The sequence below is a fragment of the Triturus cristatus genome, chromosome 3_2, assembly GCF_964204655.1.
Source record: "Triturus cristatus chromosome 3_2, aTriCri1.1, whole genome shotgun sequence".
NCBI classification, from domain to species: Eukaryota; Metazoa; Chordata; class Amphibia; order Caudata; family Salamandridae; genus Triturus; species Triturus cristatus.
The window spans coordinates 486644136-486651704 of record NC_140584.1 but is presented as its reverse complement, the minus strand read 5'-3'; positions in this window follow the sequence as shown (position 1 = coordinate 486651704).

Here is a 7569-nt window from a genome sequence, read left to right as displayed (position 1 = left end):
AAAAATAATAATAATTTGGTAGGTTTCCCTAGAGGGCCACTGAGCTCTAGGCCAAAGACTCTGGTGCCCCCACCCCTCCCGAAACCTGTTTGTTTTGTGATGGGTATTCTTGATGTCTCCACAATGTTTTGGTTCCTTGCTTGTAGGGTGTACTTGGCCCACCTACACAAGTGAGGTACCATTTTTTTTATTTGACTTTTTATTTGAGATTTTTTTGGCATACAAAGGTACAATGTTATCATCCAGTGGGAGATCCAGTCTTACATCTCAGAATGTGTAGCAAAGTAGATGAAACAACAAGCTCGATACAGATTTATCTTCAGTGTAAGAAATGGACATCGCAATTATTTGCAGTGTTAAACATCTTGTCTATAGCTATCAATATTGAATAATTGTATATCCTGTGTATAGTCGCCTAGTGCATCAATAGCTCTTTAAGAAGAGCAATATGGGATGTGCACTGTTCTATAACCGTCCTGCTTCAGGAATCACTACAGGTCCATGAACATGCTTCAGCCTGTATGCCCGAAACCACCCTCACCCCGGTGGGTATGTTACATCTGCTGTACCAAGAGGTATCATTCAATACTCCTCGTGCCCTCCGGAGGATAGCTCAAGAGATCAAAGTCTACACCTGATTTTTACTCAATCTCCAGTGGATATGCCAGTAGGTAGGTCTTCAGCACTTGCCAAATATCCTTCGTACGCGCGGCAGGTGGTTGCAGTCTAGCATATGTCACGGATAGGATCACAATTTATCAAGTCACGAATCCAGGCCTTCGCAGTCTGCACTTGAGAACTATCCCAGTGTAATGAGACCTGTCTTTCGCAATGAGCAAGTCGATGGCAGTGAACTGTTGTACTCCTTTCTGTAAGGACTTAATGAAACTCAGAAAGGCCATTACCGGTGTAAGCTGTATCATATGTTCTACTATCAAAGACAGCAGTGGAAACACCTCCCCACCCTGTAATTCAACTTGGGCCCACAGTTCCAAGCCAAGTGTGGAAAAGCCCACTTGATTTACTGCACATCTGGCGTGTGTGGTGTGCTGGGATTCGGTTTGGCCAGAAGATGGATGTATGCTTGGTGCATGTATTCAAAGTCTAATTTATGACTGGTTATCTGACACGCATTGTGTTTGCTAGCAGCAATATAGCATTATTTGGTCTGTCAATGGGAATCCCAGGTCTTGTTCCCGGGTCTTACACGCTTTTGGTCCAGCAGCCAGACGGAGGCCTATGGACCTGTGGGAACGTTGTGACAAGAAATGTACCTCATTTGGTGCTGTAATGGTCAATGTAAGCGGTGGGAAATCTGCCGCCCCCGTGGTGGGAAGTCTTACATTCAGGGAGCAGCACACCTTGTGCAGGAGACATTTGTCCATATATGACGCATCCCTATTTAAGGTTCGGTGTTCTACAGTGAGTAGCTGTGAGTCCTTAAAGTCACCCACAGTATGCAACCCATACCGAGCCAGAGTGTGTAGTGAGTTTCAGATGTTTGGGACAGCCAAGGGTTGTCGGCTAACAGTATACTCTGCAAGCAAATACTTCTGTAACCTGGACCATGCCCAGCATGCGGTAGGCAGAGTCTGGATTTCGGCTGGGTTCCTAGGTAGCCCCTGCGGCAGTATGACAGAGCGAGTTTGGGTGCATCTGGGAACTTTCTGGTTTCAGATATTGCAGTTGGGCATCCATATGATACAAATAGTATGTAAAGTGTTTCGGCAATTAAATAGTATAGGTAGAAATCTGGGACCCCAAATCCCCCATATTGACATGGCATGACTAGTGTGTTACACCTTATCCATGGCTGATTTCCTGCCCATATAAGCCGGACGAGCAGGGAACGTTGTGTCAAAACACTTTGCGGTGTGTCCAATTGTGATATTTTAAAACATATAAAAAAACGTGGGAGCACGACCATTTTCATGATGGCTATTCTGCCAGCGATCGAGAGTGGGCGTTTGATCCACCGCTCAACTTGTGGTGTTGAGGGTGTCAATCGCCGGCCCGTATTTGAGGCGAATTACTTCCAGAACACTGCAATGTAGAAAGATGCCCAAATATCTGGTGGGGGGGGGGGGATATCAGTGCACCAACGCAATGGAATTCTAAATTGACTTGGATGGTGGCTGGAGCCAATAGAAAGACTTCTGATGTTGTCCAATTGATATTCCTGAGTATGCTCCAATCCGCACCACTTCATGCATCAGTGGGGAGAGGTTAACACTCGGTTCCCTTACAAATGGCATCACGTCAGCACAAAATGAGGCCACAAGCAGCCCCTGGTGGAATTTCAACCTGTGGAGAATATGCCTCCTGGATATGACATGCCATGGGGTCCATAGCAAGAATAAACAGCAGGGGTGAGAGTGGGCAACCTTGCCTGGTGCCCCACGTGAGATTGAATTGGGTAAATATTTCACCATTCATTTTGAGGTGGTACACAGGGTTAATATATAGTAGTCAAATTAGGCTGGAAAAATAAACCGGAATTTCCAGTTTCTGCAATACTGCGTATAAGAAGGACCATTCTAAAGAATCTAATGCCTTTTCGACATCTAATAAGTTTGCTGCGGCAGGGAGGGTGGGTTCCAGTTGATTAAGATTAATGACCGCAAAAAGTGTGCGCAAGTTAACCGTGGTGGTGATTTTCTGAGGAGGTGATAGGTGTGACCCGGGCGATGCCTGGGGACAAAGCTCCTGATCTGGACGCATTGCATTTTGCAAGGAGTACGCGCCTCTCCTTATGCCCCATCTCCTCAACATGTATGAAGAGGCACTGGAGCCTGCATTTGTCCCCTCCCCCTGAGCAGCATTGATCGTGACTGCCCTTAAGCCGGGGAAGGACCCCCTGCGGCGAAACTGTTATAGGCCGCTATCCATGATCAATCTTGATAATAAAATCCTCGCAAAGTTGCTTGCCTCCTGGTTACTCCCCCTGCTCCCTATGGTGCTCAGACCTGACCAGTGTGGCTTTGTTCCTGGTAGGAGCACGTCCCATAACTTTTGCACCCTTTTCGCCACCATGCAAAAGATCGATCCCTCTCTCCCAGCGGCTGCCATCTTTTTAGATGCCACCAAGGCATTTGACACCTTTTTAAACTTCTCGTCTGTATCGGCCTGAGCCTGTTCTTTTAAAAACAAATTGCTCTCGTACACTTCTCAGACTACGCGATTGCGGATAAATGGAGTGGTCTCACTTCCCATTAGAGTGGTGTGGGGAACGAGGCAGGGCTGCCTGTTGTCATTTCTCCTATTTGCTGTGACTATGGAGCCACTTGCAGCCAGATTACAGCAACATCGTGCGCAAGGTGGTCTTAATTTCACACCACTGGTGATCCTGGTATCACTATATGCGGATGACGTGACTATATGGCAACAGCCCAGCAACAAACCTGGACCCACTCAGCTGTGAAATCACCGTTCGGCGGCCTCTAGGGCGTCCTGTTCAACTGGGGGAAGTCTGTGATCTTCCCGCTGACTGCAGCCACCGACGAGTTCCAGTCGGAGTTCCCACTCAAATGGGCATGCTCCCCAGTGAAATATTTGGGCATATGGATAAGTTGAGACTCTGGAGAACTGACGGTACAATTATGGCAAACTGATGGAATGGCTTGAGAGCCGGCTGCATAGGTGGAGGCCACCCCGCTGTCTCTAGCAGGCTGGATTGCCATTGCTAAGATGGTGGTGCTGCCCAAGTTCTTATGTTTTTATCAACCTCCAGCTGCCCCTCACTGTAAATTCAAGAAGAGACTTCGATCGAATCTGGTATGCCTTGTCTGGGCGGGTGGACAGCCGTGTATTGCGTGGCAGACCCTCACGCTTCTGTTTGAGCAAGGGGGAATGGGCGCTCCGGACATGGAACTGAACTACAACTGCACCCAGGCACAGTTTGGATTTCACTGGATCTACCCTACTCAGATTATGGCGCACACCCCTCTTGAAAGCGATCAGGTGGACCAGGTCCCACTGCATATGGCATTGTTCCGGCGACAAAACCGCTCCTGGGCCAGAATCGATCCGGTCAACTGTACAGTCTGGGCATTGCATGAGCTTATACACAGGGCACAGCTGAACACTGTTCGCACCCTCCGTGCCGCTCACCAGACATCTTGCATTCCCCTTCACGGCTGAAGAAGGAGTTTGTCAACTACTGCGGAGGCCACAGCTACATACGTTGGGGAATGCATTTCCTGACGGTGCTTTTTTTAAGCATGGGTGAGGCACTAGGGGACGACCACACAGGACTGATGGATAGATTGACATATTTCTTGCGTAAAGCCGCGTTGCGCATGACCTATGAATCATTCCCGATAGCACCACTGACAATCAGAGTCCTGGAGGAATTTCTTACCAACCAGTCACCTCACAAACTTATCACCCACTTATACTCTGGTATGCAGCGTGAATAGCTGATGTGCACCCTGCTGGCACAGCCTAAATGGGAGGAATGCCTGGGAGCCCCCTTTGAGGAGAGAGTATGGGAATACTGCTGTGCGCAGGCCAGGAAGCTGTCACCTCAATTCCAGACTGCGATTGATTCACTTAAAATTCATTAATAAGCTATACAGAACCCCTGTGTGGATGCATAAAGCGGGCTTGAGTGATGATGCATGCTGTAGGGTGCCAGATGCCTACTTTTTGGATTTGGCGTGCGAATGCCCAGGTATCATGGAGTATTGGGGCAACATTTTCAATGTATTGGAGTAGGTGATAGGGCACAGATGTGAGCGATCCCCCGCTAGTCGCCCTCCTTGGTTATGAGCGCAATGTGCCATCCGAAAACAGGAAACTGGCGGCCATGCTTCTGCTACTTGCACACTAGACATGCAGCTATGGAACAAAGCAGTCGTGGGCATGATCAGCTTGAAAACCATGAAGCTGCGGCCTGCGCTCCCCTGGGCCTGACGTGATCCTCAGAGGCCCCGGGACAACAGGAGTACCAGGGGAGCCTGAGGGTGATCCTACAACTTACCCTCACAGAAATGTGGGGAGAATGTGACTTTGTAAGTCATTTTGATGTTTGCATGGGATTCTGGGTAAGAAAATGCTGGGGGATCCATGCAAGCCACACCATCAGCCAATATTCCGTAAAAGCATGCCACCATCCACACACACCACCAGCCTAGCACCATCCATGCACACAGTCAGCCAGGCACTATCCATGCACACCGCCAGCCAAGCACCACCCATGCACACCTTCAGCCAGACGCCATCACCTCACACCCCCAGTCAAGCAGAGCCAGACAGGGAACAGCAACCAGCCCTGGCACACTGCTGCTCAATAGGCCCTGGGAGGCGGTGGGGGGGTCATTGGTGCTAGTAAAAAGCACCGCTACTGTTACTGGGGGCTGATATTGCAGCACTGCTGCAAAACCGGCCCCCAGTGACAAAACCGATCCCCACAGCTAGAAGCCCAGCCTCCGGCTCACCTGGGAAACACCCAGTGCCCCCTACGGCCAGTTTGGCCTGCAGCCAAACACCATGCATGCACACCGTCAGCCAAGCACCAGTCCACATACACCACTAGGCAAGCTCCAATCTACACACACCCTCATCAAGCACGATTCCACACACACCATTATGCAAGTGCAAGTCCACACACACTGCCAGCAAAATGCCAGTACATGCACATCGTCAATCAAACTCCAGGTCACACACAAAGTTTCTCTGGTTTCCAGTGGTTTTCTGCCCCACTTGGGTGCAGAAAGGCTGTGGCAATTTCTTTGGGGGGAATGGGGGCATAAGCATGCCCATTTTGGGCAGCCCCCACCCCTACATTTCCATTAAAAAATCCCAGACATCTAGTGTGCTTTCAGGCCCCCGGGGATGCAGATTGGGGGCTATTCCCCCATCTGCCTCTTGGGGGGGGCAGAGACTGGAATTTTGGCAGGGCGGTGGTGGGGGCATGGGCATGCCCATCTTGGGTAGCCTCCACTCCAAAATGCTCTAAAAAACAAAAATCCCTGGTGCGTAGGGAACTTGCTGCCCTCCCTTGTGGGAAAATTGGAGGCTATTGCCCCCATCTGCCTCCAGGTGCGGGGGCAGAAAGACACTGGAATTTTGCAGGGGTGGAAGCATTGGCATGCCTATCTCCGGTAGCCCCCACCCCAAAATGTGCTAAAACAAATCCCTGGTGCCTAGTGTGCCTTCTGCCCCTGTGGGTTGGAGGGGCATAAAGACTGTGAAATGTTGGCAGGTGGTGATGGGGGCATTGGCATGCACATCTTGGGTAGCCCCCACCCCAAAATGTTCTAAAAAACTAAAATCCCTGGTGCCTAGTGCTCTTTCTCTTTCCCCCCCACCCCCCCCCTCCCCGGGGGACAGATTGGGGGCTATTGTCCCTATCTGCCCCTGGGGGGCAGAAAGATTGATTATGCCAATAAGTAATTGGGGGGAAGCAAGGTATTTGCCCAAGGGGCCTCTCCCCCTCCCTGGTGTCTAGTGGGTGGATCCCTGTTCCTGGGGCGATCCTCAAGCAGGGGTCTACTAGAGTACCATTGGAAAGGTGTGATTCTCCCCTTTCCAATGATACCTCTCCTTACTTTCTACGTGCTAGAAAGGCTGAGATAGCCTCACAAGCATGTAGAAAGTGAAACTGGAATGAGCGGATCGGCTCAATTCAGTATCGGTTTCATTGAAATGACGTCAGCGCGGCGTGTGCTCTGATCATCATTTAACAGAAACCAAAGATACAGACTCGGCAGCTGGGGAAGCTCTTGGGGGAAAGAAAATCCCTCTGGTGCCTGCACCGGAGGGATTTCCAGTGCCCTGTGCGAGAACGGCCGGGAACAATCCTGCGCACTTGAGCACCGTGGTCCAGGATGGCTCCCGGCCATCCTGCGCATTGAAGGGGTTAAACAAACCTCTGTAGCACAGTCTTGTTGCTGGTCTTGGTGATTTACTTTGAATGAGTCAAAGATAAGAGTTGCACGGACATCCGTCTACCAGAAACGCACCTGTGACAAGGCAGGTACACTACTCATCGGACAGGTGAAGACTGATCTCAGAGGTAGGGATTAGCTTGTTAAGCTGTATAGGGGAGTAACAGATACTTATCAGGCATTCTCCTGTCTCTCTAGAGAACAGGCATGATCAGTGAGGTAGCTCTCCCTATTTACTCATAAGGATGGGACATCAGAATGGTGTTATGGACTATGAAGTAGGCCGAGTTGTATGGATTTCACTTGACAACTTTGTAGGAAGCTGGGTCTTTATATAGTGTGCCAAAATGAGGTGCACTATGTAGAGTCCAGGTACCCCTTACTAGTGTTACAGGGGCTTGCTTTAACACTTTCAAGGTGCTTTATTTGTAGTAGAGTGGTGGAGCAGCCTTAGGCCTATCAGAGGGGACTGTTAGGCATTTGTTGCACACAGTCAATAAATGAAACACACACTCAATTAGGAAATCCAACAAATTTAGAAAAACTGCATAATTTTTATATTAATTTAGACACAAAGCTCTTCCAGATTAGGTAAGTACTTTTCAAGTTAGCGTTTTTCAGAAACACAGGAAATACAGCTGGCAGAGGCAATAATGTTATCCTATCTGAAAAACATACA